Consider the following 17471-nt stretch of genomic DNA (forward strand, 5'->3'; position numbering starts at 1 on the left):
GATATTTTGGAGGCGTTTCTGAACATGACGTCAATGTAAACTGAGATTTGTGGATATAAATATGCATATTATCGAACAAAACATAAATGTATTGTGTAACATTTCATATGAGTGTCATCTGATGAAGATTTTCAAAAGGTTAGTGATTAATTTTATCTCTATTCTTGCTTTTGTGACTATCTTTGGCTGGGAAAAATGGCTGTGTTTTTTAAAATTTGGTGGTGGTCTAACATAAATATATGTTGTGTTTTCGCTGTAAAACATTTTTAAAATCGGACATGATGGGTAGATGAACAAGATGTTTATCTTTCATTTGCTGTATTGGACTTGTTAATGTGTGAAAGTTAAATATTTCTAAAGAATATTTTTGAATTCCCTGCACCACCTTTTCAGCTGAATGGGGGGGAGAGTTCCCCTAGGGGATCTGCCTTGCCATAACAGGTTTTAACTCAACTTAAATGCAAATGATAAATGTTGGATATTAACACTTTACACATCACTTGGCAAGCCAACATAACATGACTTGCAAACTCTGAGTTTCAGGCCACTGAACTATCAGTGTAAAAGTTAACACTAAAAATAAATATTTATTATCTTTTATAATGGATTTATTTTTGACAACATGTTAATTTAGGATCTCACCTGATAAAAAACAAAGCAATTTCACAAAGAACACAACAACCGTATCTCTCTCACTAGCAAACACAGTCATGGGTTATAATAGTAACTTGAAAGGCACCCTGGGAAATATGCAAATAAGATTTAAAACCCTACAGCAGGGCTATTCAATTTCTGTCCTAGAGGGCTGAATTTTTGTTTGGTTCTTCAAAGAACCATCCCATGCATGTTTCTTCAGAAAAGCTCAAATTGTTTCCCTATGGCATCACCCTTAAGATCTTTATTTGGTTCCAACCTCCACCTTTAGTTTTAAGAGTGTAGTGCACTATATTGAGAATAGGACACCATTTAAGAGGCATGCTGAATCATTATAAGGACTGGAGCTGGGAAGGAAGATAATTATCCCTCCATTCAGTAGAAATAGATTAATAATACATGGTTACATTTTTAAGAATATGGAAGTAATGGGATTTTCTTTGAAGCGAATTTGAGACAACTTGTGTATGTTTCTAGTGTTAAAATTATTCAAATGTGTCCATTTCACATAGCTATCCATCATTGTATTATTGTAACCTGTTATTTCATATAACTTACTGTAAACTAGTGTCATTGAAATCAAAGAAAATGGGTAGGTATTGAAGTTGGTCGCTATCCACAGTATTTCCTAAATAATAATACACTCTAGAGATACATTTCATGGGAGTGATTGACAGTAACAGTGATAAACACCCAAAATGCACCTATTAGTGCTGTGAGTAGAGATGGACTGGAACCCTATTCCCTACATAGCGTACTACTTTTGATTAAAAGTAGTTCACCATGTAGGGAATCGGGTGCCATTTGGGAAATACAGAGTTCGAAAGTTTAGAGTGTCACATTAGCCTTGACTCCTTGCCAGGACTGAATTTACAGGCAGACTGTGGGGATGGCTCCTCCTCGTCGCATCGCAACAAACTGCTGTGCTGCAGTGAGATACACACACACACACACACAGTCCCCAAGGTGCTATATACACACAGAAGCTACTCCCAGGAGTTTATCTGCCCACATGCAAAAGACAGACAAACAGACAGAAGGACAGATAGACAGACACACACATATACACACAATTCCCACAGAAGCATAACCTCAGTTTCAAACTATGAGTCTGTCACTGCCGTGTACAATTCCACTCAAACATGACCTTAAGTTCTCTAAGACAATGTTCTTTCCTGGTACCTCTGATACCTTTTGTATTTTTGAGAGCAGTTAACATCTCAGCATGATAACTTCCCAGCTACCACAAAAAGTTCTGAGAACCATATGTTTCTTAGAGCTTGGTGAGAGCGTGGTTGTCCTGTTTTTTTTTCATACAACCTTCCCACAACTTTCTTGGAATGGTGCTGGATAGTTGCTTGGCTTTGGAACATTCTCAGCACATGTAAGGAACTTCACAAAAAAAGCACAATTTTCTTGGTATTTCATTATTTTTACGGATTTAATGTCCTAAGCCTTTAAACATTGTTATATTTCTTTTACGTTTTGTCTTGGGAACGTTCTCCAACTGGCTTGACGTTAGGAATGTTCTCAAATAGTTCAGAGAATGTTAATAAACAACGTTCTTCTGTGTAAAGTTCAGTACTTCAGCATAACGTTTCCTCACGGTTCTATTTAAAGTCATGTTGTTGGCTTCCCAAGTGGCATGGTGGTCTAAGGCACTGCATCGCAGTGCACAAAATATGACTACATACTCGGGTTTGATCCCAAACTGTGTCACAACCGGTAGTGACCGGGCTGTCCCATAGGGCGGCGCACAATTGGTCCAGCGTTATCCTGGTTAGGGGAGGGTTAATACCGGGGGGCTTTACTTGGTTCATTGAACTCTAGCGATTCCATGTGGCGGACCGGGCGCCTACAGGCTGACTTCAGTCAACAGTTGAACAGTGTGTCCTCTGACACATTGGTATGGCTGGCTTCTGGGTTAAGCAGGTGGGTGTTAACAAGCGTGGTTTGCGGGTCATGTTTCACATGCATGACTCGGCCTCTCCTGAGCCTGTTGTGGAGTTGCAGCGATGAGACAAGATTGTAATTGGATCGCAAATGGATAACACGAAATTGGAGGTAAAAAAATTACACACACATATATAATAAAGTAATGTTGTCAAATAGTCCTCAGAATGTTAAGAAAACCTTCTATAAAAAATACAATAAAACATTCATAACGTTCTAGTGCTGAGCGATTAGAAATTTGGAGGTCGATTCAGTTTCAGCATAGGGATTGGGTAAATTGAGCCACTTTGAGGGATGGAGTCCTGTGACAGTGGGAGATTGTACTGGTAGGTCAAAGATTAATTAATGGATTTCAGGCTACTTAGCCCATAAAACTGGTTCACGAGATTCTTTATATGTTTAGCAAGCTCAGACTCCATGTCATCAGATAAGACCTTGTGTGCCTCTGCTACTCTATCGTAGCCTCTTTCGAACAGGTACTTGTTCATTTTCTTTTACAGTATGTCAATGTAGCCTATCTCTTCAGTGTCATTTAGTCTATTTTTTCATCCCTTGCTGCTGATCAAATGGACTTCTTTGATTATTTCGCTTCCTTGGCTGCTCTCTCAAGAACCTCAAGGGGTGCTTGCTTTACATTTGTATACATGGGGCATGATGAGGTCTGCACTGTATCAATAAAACTATTGAGTTCATATGCATTACACATTGCAAAAATACTATGCATAAAACTGACAAAATAGAATTATAATTTGTATGGGGTATGGTTGCCATTGGCTGAACTTTCCCAAAGGCTAACATTTTGACTATATTAGCCCACACAGCTACTGTCCCATCTGCTCCTGCTACGCCCTCTGGTATTCATTTGGTGTCTTCTTGGCCTGTAGTTACTTTCCCTGTACACACTCTCTCTCCCTCTCTGTGTGATTGTGTGGTTGGAGTCAGAGCAGATCCCTACCAGCTGCAACTCGTTCCATAATCAAGACCTCTACAAATACTCAGTCCTGCCACTTCCACTCTGCCAAATTGTAATCTCTGCTCAGTCAGTTCATGATTCTAATCATTTATGATTATTTAAGATCCTGTTACTCTGCTGTGTCTGTTTCCCTGCCTGACACCGTTTATCCTCTCATTGCAGTTACCGCTCTCTCTCTGGCTCCGGTCTCCTGTTCCACATCTCACTACCCAACTATCTTGCTCTGGATTTTACTCACCACCACTACCATGGATTCCCCTCAGGACCTGTTTACCCTGTTCTACTCAGCTATCTCCAACCTCAGTCTCCACATCACTTTTTTCCTGCAACTCATTCAAGCTTCCCCGGATCTGCACTCTATATCGCCTTGTGTAACAATACATATTGTTCACGGGTTTCCTCATCCTCATCTGCTCTTGGGTTCCCCTGTGTCGCTTCGCTTAACAGCTACAGGGATTCACTTTCATGCTACATTCGGTTTAGGACCTCCATATTGTAGCTTACGGAGAACTAAACTGATGTAGAAAGCCAAAATTACAACTATCTACTTTGGTTTAGATACAATACATTGACATTTTGTTTATAAGCCCTGGATTCCTAACCCCTTGATGTTCTTTTTGAATCAGATTTTAATAGCCAGCATTTTGCTGGCCATTAAAAAATATTTGGAGACAGTGGACAGCCTTGTTTTACTCCTCTTGACAGTTCAATACTTTCTGAGAAGTAACCACTTTACTATTTTACAACTGTGGTTGCAACACATGACTTTAACCCATTGTTAAACCTGTTATGGATGATGCGAATTTTCGCAGCCTTTTGTTAAAAATCGCGCAACATTTCAAAGTCCTGCTACTCATGCCAGGAATATAGTATATGCATATGATAAGTATGTGTGGATAGAAAACACTCTGAAGTTTCTAAAACTGGTTAAATCGGGTCTGTGGCTATAACATAACGTGTTTAGGAGTAAAAATCCCTGGTAAAACTGTTTACCAAAAACAAACAAAAAATATTTGTCCGCCATTCAATGTATTGTTAAAGGCGACCTAAAATAAACACCTACAGCTTCCACACGATGTCGCCATTGCTGTCATTTTCATATTAATTTATCCTTGGTTACAACACGAATAGACCCCTCCTTTCTTGAGGCGCACAGTATGTTGTGAAACTGAAAAAATGGACGATGATTTCCAGACTTGCTGCTATCGAATACAGATCGCCCCGTGATCAATTTGATACATCATTAACGTTTATTAATACCTAAAGTTGGTTTAGAAAAGTCGTTTGAAGTGATTTGTAAAAGTTTATAGGCGACTTTTGTAATTTTAAAAAGTGACGTTGCGTCTTGTAAATGGACTTTTCTCAGCATCAGACTGGTCTTCAGCAAATGACATTTTGGGTATACAATGACGGATTTAATCGGGAAAAAGACCCAATTGTGATGTTTATGGGACATATAGGAGTGCCAACAAAGAAGCTCGTCCAAGGTAATGAATGTTTTATATTTTATTTCTGCGTTTTGGGTAGCGCCGGCTACCGCAAAATCTGTTGTTTACGTGTCGTGCTGGTATTTTGGGGGGTGCATGCTATCAGATAATAGCTTCTCATGCTTTCACCGAAAAGCATTTTACAAATCTGACTTGGTGGCTAGATTCACAACGAGTGTAGCTTTAATTCAGTACCTTGCATGTGTATTTTTATGAAAGTTTGAGTTTTATCGAGTACTCTACTCAAGTACTATAGGTGGCGCTCTGAAATTTCCGCTGAGCTATCCCTGTGCAGGGACCACCTCCATAAGAAGTTTTAAAGGGTCCAGGCATTTATATATAAATTCTAGTCGTACCTTATGAAAAGCCTTTTCAAAATCTGCTATGAAGAACAGCAGTGGTGCATGGGTAAAATCACTGGGGAAGCCAAGCAGGGAAAAAAAGCCTTATTGCAACCGACAGTACCATTCAGAAGTTTGGACACACTGACTCATTCAAGTTTTTCCTAATTGTTTATATTTTCTACATTGTAGAATAATAGTGAAGACATCAAACTATGAAATAACATATGTAATCATGTAGTATTTGTTTTTTAAACAAATCAAAATATACATTTGAGATTTTTGAAAGTAGCCATCATTTGCCTTGACAGCTTTGCACACTCATTCTCTAAACCAGCTTCATCAGGTAGTCACCTGGAATGCTTTTCAATTAACAGGTATGCCTTGTTAAAAGTTAATTTGTCAAAAAAAATTCCTTCTTAATGCATTTGAGCCAATAAGATGTGTTGTGATAATGTAGGGGTGATATACAGAAGATAGCCCTATTTGGTGAAAGACGAAGTCAATATTATGGCAAGAACATCTCAAATAAGCCTAGAGAAAAAACAGTCCATCATTCATTTAAGACATGAAGGTCAGTCAATCCTGAACATTTCAATATCTTATAAGTTTTTTCAAGTGCTGTTGCAAAACCCATCAAGCGCTAATGTAACGTGATTCGTCCTCCTCTGACGAGGAGTATGAGAGATCGGACCAATATGCAGCGTGGTACGTGTTCGTCATGTTTTAATGAACGAAATCACTGAACACGAAAATACAAAATAACAAAAAGAAAGACAGAAATGAAAACCAAAACAGTTCCATGTGGAACACACAGACACAGAAAATAGAAAACAATCACCCACGAAACACAATAGAAAACAGGCTACATAAATATGATTCTCAATCAGGGACAACGATTGACAGCTGCGTCTGATTGAGAACCATACCAGGCCAAACACAGAAATAGCAAATCATAGAAAAACTATCATAGACAACCCACCCAACTCACACCCTGACCATACTAAAACAAGACATAATAACAGAACTAAGGTCAGAACGTGACAGTACCCCCTCCCCAAATGTGCGGACTCCGGCCGTAAAACCTTAACCTATAGGGGAGGGTCTGGGTGGGTGTCTGTCTGTGGTGGCGGCTCTGGCGCGGGACGTGGACCCCACTCCACCATAGTCCTTCTCCGCCTCTTTACCCGCCTCCATGTCCTCTTTAACGCGGCGACCCTCGCCGCTGACCTTGGACTGGGGACCCAAGCCACGGGTCCCGAATGAACGGGAGATTCCGGCAGCACCGGACAGGCGGGAGACTCTGGCAGCTCCGGAGTAAAGGGCGATTCCGGCAGCGCCGGCGTGACGGACGGCTCTGGCAGCTCCTGGCTGACTGCCGGCTCTGGACAGATGGGCGACTCTGGCAGCTCAGGACAGACGGGAGACTCTGGCAGCTCAGGACAGACGGGAGACTCTGGCAGCTCATGACAGACGGGAGACTCTGGCAGCTCAGGACAGACAGGAGACTCTGGCAGCTCAGGACAGACGGGAGACCCTGGCAGCTCAGGACAGACGGGAGACTCTGGCAGCTCATGATAGAAGGGAGACTCTGGCAGCTCAGGACAGACAGGAGACTCTGGCAGCTCAGGACAGACGGGAGACCCTGGCAGCTCAGGACAGATGGGAGACTCTGGCAGCACTGGACAGGCGGGAGCACGTGTAGGAAGGAGACGGAGAGACAGCCTGGTGCGTAGAGGTGGCACCGGATAGACCGGACCGTGAAGGCGCACTGGAGCTCTCGAGCACCGATCCTGCCCAACCTTACCTGGATGAATAGCCCGCACTGGGCTGTGCTGGCGAACCGGGGACACCATGCGTAAGGCTGGTGCCATGTACCCCGGCCCGAGGAGACGCACTGGAGACCAGATGCGCTGAACCGGCTTCATGGCACCTGGCTCGATGCCCACTCTAGCCCGGCCGATACGAGGCGCTGCAATGTATCGCACCGGGCTATGCACGCGCACCGGGGACACCGTGCGCCTCACGGCATAACACAGTGCCTGCCCGGTCCCTCTCTCTTCACGGTAAGCACGGGGAGATGGCGCAGGTCTCCTACCTGACTTTGCCACACTCCCTGTGTGCCTCCCCCCAATACATTTTTGGGGCTGCCTCTTGGGCTTCCAGCCACGCTGCCGTGCTGCCTCCTCATACCGCCGCCTCTCACCTTCCGCTGCCTCCAGCTCTGCCTTGGGGTGGCGATATTCCCGAGCCTGTGCCCAGGGTCCTTTGCCGTCCAGGATCTCCTCCCATGTCCAGGAGTCCTGAGATCGCTGCTGCTGATGCTGCTGCCCGTTACCACGCTGCTTGGTCCTTTGGTGGTGGATGGTTCTGTTACGGCCGTCGTCGGTGGAAGAAGGTGAGGACCAAGGTGCAGCATGTTATGTGTCCATATTTATTAAATTAACACGGAAATAACAAAATAACAGAGAAACGCCTGAAAACAATTCTGGCTGGAGCAGACACACAACAGAAACAATCACCCACGAAACACAATAGAAAACAGGCTACCTAAATATGGTTCTCAATAATGGACAACGATTGACAGCTGCCTCTGATTGAAAACCATACCAGGCCAAACACAGAAATAGCAAATCATTGAAAAACTCAAATAGACAACCCACCCAACTCACGCCCTGACCATACTAAAACAAAGACATAATAAAATAACTAAGGTCAGAACGTGACAGCTATGATGAAACTGGCTCTCATGAGGATCGCCACAGGAAAGGAAGACCCAGTGTTAACTCTGCTGCAGAGGAGTAGTTCTTTGGAGGTAACTGCACATCAGATTTCAGCCCAAATAAATTATTCACGGAGTTCAAGTAACAGACACATCTCAACATCAACTGTTCAGATGAGACTGTGTGAACTGCCCTTCATGGTTGAATTGCTGCAAAGAAACCGATTCTAAAGACACCAATAATAATAAGAGACTTGCTAGGGTCAAGAAACACGAGCAATGGACATTCGACTCTGAAAATCTGTCATTTGGTCTGATTGAGATTTTTGTTTCCAACCACTGTATCTTTGTGAGGTGCAGAGTAGGTGCATGGATAATCTCTGAATGTGTGGTTCCCATCGTGAAGCATGGAGGAGGAGGTGTGATTGTGTGGGGTGTGCTTTGCTGGGAACACTGTCAGTGATTATTTAGAATTTATTTTATTTTATTTTATTTAGAATTCAAGGCACACTTAACCAGCATGGCTACCACAGGATTCTGCTGCGATACGCCATCCCATCTCATTTGTGCTTAGTGGGACTATCAATTCTTTTTCAACAGGACGATGACCCAGCACACCTGCAAGCTGTGTAAGGGCTATTTGACCAAGAAGGAGAGTCATGGAGTGCTGCATCAGATGACCTGGCATCCACAATTACCCGACCTCAACCCAATTGAGATGGTGTAGGATGAGTTGGACAAGCAGCCAACTGTAACGGCAGATTTCCTCCTCTTCCTCTGAAGAGGTGTAGCAAGGATCGAACCAAGATGCGGTGTGGTAAGTGTCCATGTTTTAATAAGAAAAACACAAATACAGAAAACAATAAACGTGAACAAACCGAAACAGTCCCGTGTGGCACAAACACTGACACAGGAAACAATCACCCACAAAATACCCAAAGAATATGGCTACCTAAATATGGTTCCCAATCAGAGACAACAATAAACACCAGCCTCTAATTGAGAACCAATCTAGGCAACCACAGACTTGCATAAACACCTAGAATGAACACAACCCCATAAATCTACAAACATCCCTAGACAGTACAAACACCCTAGACGAGACAAAAAACACACATATCACCCATGTCACACCCTGACCTAACCAAAATAACAAGGAAAACAAATAATACTAAGGTAAGGGAGTGACAATCCCCCCCCCCCCCAAAGGTGCGGACTCCCGGCCGCACACCTAAACCTATAGGGGAGGGTCTGGGTGGGTGTCTGTCCATGGTGGCGGCTCTGGCGCTGGACGTGGACCCCACTCCACCATAGTCTAGTCCGCTTTTGTGGCCTCCTAGGAACGGCGACCCTCGCCGCCGACCTTGGACTGGCAACCCTACTAAAGGGCCCCACTGGACTGAGGGGCAGCTCCGGACTGAGGGGCAGCTCGGGACTGAGGGGTAGCTCGGGACTGAAGGGTAGCTCAGGACTGGTGATGGCTCTGGCAGCTCCTGGCTGGCTGGTGGCTCTGGCAGGTCCTGGCTGGCTGGCGGCTCTGGCAGGTCCTGGCTGGCTGGCGGCTCTGGCAGGTCCTGGCTGGCTGGCGGCTCTGGCAGGTCCTGGCTGACTGACGGCTCTGGACAGACTGGCGGCTCTAGCAGCTCTGGACAGACGGGAGACTCTAACAGCTCTGGACAGACAGGACACTCTAGCAGCTCTGGACAGACGGGAGACTCTAGCAGCTCTGGACAGACGAGGCGCACTGTAGGCCTGGTGCGTGGAGCCGGCACTGGTGGTACTGGGCCAAGGACACGCACCTCAGGGTGAGTGCGAGGAGGAGGAACAGGGAGTACTAGGCTCTGGACGTGCACAGGAAGCCTGGTGCGAGGGGCTGCCACCGGAGGGCTGGTGCGTGGAGATGGAACTGGATAGACCGGCCCGAGAAAGCGTACTGGAGGTCTCGAGCACCGAGCCTGCCCAACCTTACCTGGTTGAATGCTCCCCGTAGCCCGCCCAGTGCGGCAAGGTGGAATAGCCTAGCCCGACCTAGCCCGGCCGATACGAGGAGATGGAATGTACCGCACCGGGCTAAGCACGCGTACTGGGGACACCGTGCGCTCCACTGCATAACACGGTGCCTGACCAGTACAACACCCTCTCTCACTCCGGTAAGCACGGGAAGCTGGCACAGGTCTCTTACCTGCCTTAGCCACACTCCCCGTGTGTGTCCCCCAATACATTTTTGGGGCTGCCTATCATGCTTCCTACCGTGCCGCCGTGCTGACTCCATTCTCCAGCATCCCTCCTCACACATGCTCCAGAGAATCGCAGACGGGCTCCGGCACTCTCCCTGGGTCGGCCGCCCACCTGTCTATCTCCTCTCAAGTAGTGACCTCATCCAGATCTCGCTCCCAAGTCCATAAGTCCTGATTACACTGCTCCTGCTGCCACTGCCTGTCACCACGCTGCTTGGTCCTGTTGTGGTGGGTGATTCTGTATGTCTGTTAGTTGCTTGTGTCAGCACAGTTCTTATTATAGCTTCACTGCCGTTATTCGTTTATTGTTTTGTATTCAGTGTTCAGTGCTTTCTTTAATTAAAAGTATCACCATGAACACATACCACGCTGCATTTTGGTCCGCTTCTTACGATGATCGTGACACCAACAAGTACTCAGCGTATGTGGGAACTCTTTCAAGACAGTTGAAATAGCATTCCAGGTGAAGCTGGTTGAGAGAATGCCAAGAGTGTGCAAAGTTGTCATCAAGGCAAAGGGTGGCTACTTTGAAGAATCTAAAATATATTTTGATTTGTTTAACAATTATTTGGTTACTACATGATTCCATATGTATTATGTCATTGTTTTGATATCTTCACTATTATTCTGCAATGTAGAAAATAGTGAAAATAAAGAAAAGTCCTTGAATGAGTAGTTGTGTCCACTGGTACTGTATGTGTTGTGATAATTGTGTTGTTTGCTCTGTAACCGGTTAGTTCATATGCCTTGCAACCGTGATATACTGTATGCCTAAGACCAGGACAATAAGAAGACAAAGTGTCAGAATAAATTCAACCACATCTTTGTTTCATCACAAAACTGGAGCGCAACCTCTGTTCGGTAAAGTGCACAAAGCATATTGCATGTTACAAACAGTTACATGACCTACAGCATGGTCATGCAAGTTTATGTTCCCTACATTTTCGGGCTACTAAACAACTATTGATTTCGAACCACAGAGAGGTACTGCAAGTCGCAAAGAAAACAGGAACTCCCTCCTGTCACGTTCTGACCTTGATTTTCCGTTGTTTTGTATTTATTTAGTACGGTCAGGGCGTGAGTTGGGTGGGCAGTCTGTTTGTTTTTCTATGTTTTGGGGCATTTCTATGTTTTCGGCCTAGTATGGTTCTCAATCAGAGGCAGGTGTCATTAGTTGTCTCTGATTGAGAATTATACTTAGGTAGCCTGGGTTTCACTGTGTGTTTGTGGGTGATTGTTCCTGTCACTGTGTTTGTTATCACAGGATAGGCTGTATAGGTTTTTCACGTTCCGTTTGTTGTTTTGTAGATTTAAGTTATTTCATGTATCGTTCATTTTCCATTAAAGAACATGGATAACCACCACGCTGCTTTTTGGTCCGCTTCTCCTTCTACAGACGAACGTCGTTACACCTCCACTATCCCAGCACCATCTCAACATCATCAAATCACCTGTGCTTGGTCTACTACAGTGACAACTAAACAACTAAAAGATACAATTATTGCCAACCAACGTAAGCTAAATATGATGTGGCTGTCCATGGTTCTGATTTGTTGTGTGTGTGTGTGTGTGTGTGGTGTGTGTGTGTGTATGGATGCGTTCATGCAAGTAGAAAAAACATGTTGCCACACACTTACTTGTAGAGATATGCCAATGTTTCATGTTGACGAAACAGTCTATGACTCTGTCATACAGCACATGCTTTAATTTGTTGTTGTCCCAAGCTACCTGGCTAAAATGGTTGCTCGATAGTCTTTCTTTCATGGGTAATGTTAGCTAGTTAACATTAACCTTCTACATCTAGCTACATACTGTATTTAACAGCCATCTTCTCAGTCCAGGGGCACAACGTATTTATGGTTGGATCAAAATCGCTGTTATAATAATTGGCCAGTATAGATAATTAAATACAACCACAAGTCCAAATTTCTATCTCCATCCATAGCTAATTTAGGAAAGGGACAACTTTAGCTAGCTAGCTATCTACCGGAGGATGACAACACAACGTGGTGCAACAATTCAAGTTGTTTCTGTCGATGACCAATTTCTCTGTGATTTGAGTGAAGCCAAATCCAAACTCGTTTTCCTTTACAGTTTGTTTTGGTGCGCCCAGACTATTCACAGTTGAGCTCACTCAGTTTAGCTCAACGCTGATTGGCTATTATTTAACATGTTTTTATCAAGGGATGCCAAATACTCGCAAACTTCCCTTACATTCAATGCTACGAGCGGCAACAATGTCATACTCTTATGAACAGACACCATCAGATAGATGATCTACACATGCATAGACAGAGGGGAGCTGTTTCGTTCAAATGGATGCTTTCAAGCTCCTGCGAATTGAAGGAAAATAATAAAAACAGAGAAAGATAAATCAATTTTTTTCTTCATACATTTTTTGGGGAAGCCATCCCTTGGCATCAATTAATACATGCCACTGATGAAGACCAGGCCGTAAATGCAGTTGAGGAGGCAAGGAGACAGGATGAAAGGATACAAGGAATGATGAATTGAGAAAAAAATACAAATTAATTGTCCAACTCGACCTGTCACAAAAGTAAAACTCCAGCCAACATGTTTAAAAAGGTGACACCAAATCTACCAGCATTCCCTTCAACCATTGACTTGTTGAGCTCAGTGACTGTAGGAAGACAGCGGAGGAATCCATGAAAGAAGAGTAGAGCTAGTGGTTCCTCCAAATTATTAATCTAGCTATGAAAAGACTAGAAACCTACAGATGGAGATGGCTGTGAGACTTGCCCTTCAGTAACTGTCAAAACAAGAAACTCCTCTCTCATATTCTGTTTTCCTCTCACTATCAAACTTCAGGCACTCCATACATTCTCTGTGTTGATTTTCTGTTGGACAAGCTGTCTGCGAGTGTACTCCATTTGTTCGTTTGTCACCTGAATCATTTGTGTGTTTTCTGTCGGTCGAACCACATAAAAAAGTTAATAAGCAACAGATGTCTTTGCTATCAGGAATACTTTGAGTTCCTCTTCCCCCTCAGCCCTTACTGTGATACTACCAAGCTTCTAGATGTAATGCCAGCATATTACTGAGATGTCGAGATAGAACTTCATAATGTAATGCATGGCTTGTAATTAGCCAGTTTTAGTTAACTTTCCAATCTACTGTATATCAAAATCCAGAATTTCCTACCCCAAAAATGATGTCAGGGTATATCGCCGTAGTGAAGCCTTGTCAAAATAAAGGTTGTGCAACGCTCTATGTTGCTCCTAATAATTTAATAGCTGATTTAAGTTTTTGGCACACTGTGCCTTCCTCTGGGTTGGTGGACTTGATTTGATTGATTAGGATCCCCATTAGCCGACGCCAGTGGCGTTCAAAGTACCTGTCTTTTACAAACAAGCATTGTAGAGCTGGCTACTATTTCAATTTCACCCCCCTGAAAAGACAGAACAAATATTACAACAGATATTATGGCTGAACTCAAATGTGCTGGTTGATAAAGTACCTGTAATTATGGGAAAGATGTTTGAAAATATTTATTTTGTATTTTGTTGTATTTTGTTCTTAAAAATGATATTGTAAATTGTAATGGTATAGTCGTGTCCTTTATGGAGTTATCAGAAATGTACGGGAAGGTCTGCTCAATCCAAGAGTACAACCAATTAATTACAGCATTGCCCCAAAAATGGAGGAGGCGGGTGGCAGCGGGAGGAGGTAGGGAACTGGTCTGTCTGCCAAATTATAAAGGATCAAAACTGGTGGAGGAATAAAAATAGCATAAATAGGAAAGTATACCAGTTTCATTTGAGAACCAGGATGTTGACAACCTTGCCATACAGATTGCAAAATAGTTGGAAAGAGATTTTTGATGTACCGATTCCATGGTACATGAATCCATGAGGAATTCCATTAGTTGATATATATAAAACGCAAGATTCAAGACTTTGTGCTTTACCACTAAAATTATTATATAGAATTCTTGCCACCAACAAAATGTTGAATATTTGGGGCATAAAATCATCGAGGCTCTGCAGATTTTGTTGTGAGGATACAGAATCAATAGACCATTTATTTTTGGTATTGCCCTCAGGTAGCCTGTTTCTGGTCTCAGGTTCAGGAATGGCGGAAAATGCATAGCATTGATCTAAAATTGACCCTAGAAATAGTACTGTTAGGAGATCTGGAGAGACCGGTTCAGTCAATTACTAATATATTAATACGCTTAGAAAAAGTATTTATCTACTGTAGATCTATTCGATTAGATAGATTGAAATTGTACATTAAACACAACAGCATAGTTGAAAGATATGTGTTGCGTAGAAACACAAAGTGGGTGGCCAGCAGAGATAGATGGGATGGGCTGAGGGAAGCTGGGGGTTGGTATGTGGAAATGGAGACAAGTGGCAGTGGAGTTGCTGTGTGAGAGAGAGAATGATGGTCAAAAGATAAAGGAGAAAAAAAGGCAAAATAAAACATAATGAAAGTACATTTTTTACACAATTCCTGACATTTAATCATAGTAACAATTCCCTGTCTTAGGTCAGTTAGGATCACCACTTTATTTTAAGAATGTGAAATGTCAGAATAATAGTAGAGAGAATGGTTTATTTAAGATTGTATGTATTTTATCACATTCCCAATGGGTCAGAAGTTTAAATACACTCAATTAGTTTTTGGTGGCATTGCTTTGAGTGAGCTTGTGTAACGGTAGGCCTCCTTGCTCTCACACATTTCTTCAGTTCTGCCCTCAAATTCTCCATAGGATTGAGGTCAGGGCTTTGTGATGGCCACTCCAAAACCTTGACTTTGTTGTCCTTAACCTTTCTGATCTCCCCATCCCGGATCCGGGTTCGTGAATACAGACTCAAGCTCATTACCATAACGCAACGTTAACTATTCATGAAAATCGCAAATCAAATGAAATAAATATGCTAGCTCTCAAGCTTAGCCTTTTGTTAACAACACTGTCATCTCAGATTTTCAAAATATGCTTCTCAACCATTGCAAAACAATCATTTGTGTAACAGTATTGATGGCTAACGTAGCATTTAGCATTAGCATTCAGCTGGCAACATTTACACAAAAAAACAGAAAAGCATTCAAAAAAATCATTTACCTTTGAAGAACTTCAGATGTTTTCATTGAGGAGACTCTCAGATAGCAAATGTTCAGTTTTTCCTGAAAGATTATTTGTTTAGGACAAATCGCTCCGTTTTCTGCGTCACGTTTAGCTATGAAAAAACCCCTGTATCCAGGATTGTGTAAATCTATCAGCAAGCTCATTAGCATAACACAACGTTAACTATTTATGAAAATCGCAAATGAAATGAAATAAATATGCCATCTCTCAAGCTTAGCCTTTTGTAAACAACACTGTCATCTCAGATTTTCAAAATATGCTTCTCAACCATAGGAAAACAATCATTTGTGTAAAAGTAGCTAGCTAGAGTTAGCATTTCGCGTTAGCATTTAGCGTTAGCATTAGCGTTAGCATCCAGCACGCAACATTAACAAAAACATAAAAGCCTTCAAATAAAATCATTTACCTTTGAAGAACTTCTGATGTTTTCAATGAGGATACTCTCAGTTAGATAGCAGATGCTCAGTTTTTCCAAAAAGATTCCTTGTGTATTAGAAATAGCTCCGTTTTATACATCACATTTGGCTACCAAAAAAAATCCATAAATTCAGTCCTCAAAACGCAAACTTTTTTCCAAATTAACTCCATAATATCGACTGAAAACATGGCAGACGTTGTTTAGAATCAATCCTCAAGGTGTTTTTCACATATCTCTTCATTGATACATCGTTCTTGGAAACATGCTTTCTCTCCTGAATCCCAGGAGAAAATGCCTGCACCTGAAGATTACGCACAAATTTAGACAAAGGACACCGGGCGGACCTCTGGAAAATGTAGTCTCTTATGGCCAATCTTCCAATGATATGCCTACAAATACGTCACAATGCTGCTAAGACCTTGGGCGAACGACAGAAAGTGTAGGCTCATTCGTTGCGCAATCACAGCCATATAAGGAGAGAATGGAAAACAGAGCTTCAGAAATTCTGCTAATTCCTGGGTGATGCATCATCTTGGTTTCGCCTGTAGAATGAGTTCTGGGGCACTTACAGACAAAATCTTTGCAGATTCTGAAACTTCAGAGTGTTTTCTTTCCAAAACTGTCAAGAATATGCATAGTCGAGCATCTTTTCGTGACAAAATATCGCGCTTAAAACGGGAACGTTTTTTATCCAAAAATGAAATAGCGCCCCTAGAGCTCTAAGAGGTTAAAGCTATTATGCCATAAATGTCAAAGTATGCATGGGGTCATTGTAAATTTGGAAGACCCATTTGCAACCAAACTTTAACTTCCTGGCTGATGTCTTGAGATGTTGCTTCAATGTATCCACATAATTTTCCTACCTCATAATGCCATCTATTTTGTGAAGTGCACCAGTCCCTCCTGCAGCAAAACACCCCACAACATGATGCTACCATCCCTGTGCATCACGGTTGGGATGGTGCTCTTCGGCTTGCAAGACTCCCACTTTTTCCTCCAAACATAATGATGGTCATTATGGCCAAACAGTTCTATTTTTGTTTCATCAGACCAGAGGACATTTTTCCAAAAAGTATGATCTTTATCCCCATGTGCAGTTGCAAACTGTCGTCTGGCTTTTTTATGGTGGTTTCGGAGCAGTGGCTTATTCCTTGCTGAGCGGCCTTTCAGGTTAGGCTGTTTCCTCCAGCATCTTCACAAGGTCCTTTGCAGTTGTTCTGAGATTGATTTGCACTTTTCGCACAAAAGTATGTTCATCTCTATGAGTTTGATTATAAACGTTCATGACTTATTTGGAAAAGATTATTAGTAACGTTTGGGATTAATTTTGTATGCATTTTGATGGAGGGAAACTGGGTGGATTATTGACTGAAGCACACCAGCTAAACAGAGTATTTATGGATATAAAGAAGGACATTATCGAACAAAAGTGTCACGTTCGTCGTATACATAATGAGCGGACCAAGGCGCAGCGTGAGTAGAGTTCCACATATATTTTAAAGTGAACCTTCAAAAAACAAAAAGAATAAACAAACGTGCAGTTTGTAGGGCACATAGCACTAAATCAAAACAA

At 42.7% G+C, this 17471-nt stretch overlaps 1 long non-coding RNA gene across 1 annotated transcript in view; it reads right to left on the reverse strand.

Moving 5' to 3' along the window:
* The window catches only part of LOC149979551 (uncharacterized), a 34470-nt gene extending 18256 nt beyond the window's left edge, over window positions 1-16214 (reverse strand). Inside the window, exons 1-2 of the long non-coding RNA XR_016484292.1 lie at window positions 15887-16214; window positions 15457-15518 (exon numbers count right to left, since the gene is read on the reverse strand). This is a non-coding gene — a long non-coding RNA (uncharacterized LOC149979551). The remainder of the gene's footprint in view (window positions 1-15456; window positions 15519-15886) is intronic.
* Between the last annotated feature and the right edge of the window lie 1257 nt (window positions 16215-17471).

This window comes from Oncorhynchus mykiss, chromosome 11 (genome assembly GCF_057628025.1).
Source record: "Oncorhynchus mykiss isolate SJ-2025 chromosome 11, ASM5762802v1, whole genome shotgun sequence".
Taxonomy (NCBI): Eukaryota; Metazoa; Chordata; class Actinopteri; order Salmoniformes; family Salmonidae; genus Oncorhynchus; species Oncorhynchus mykiss.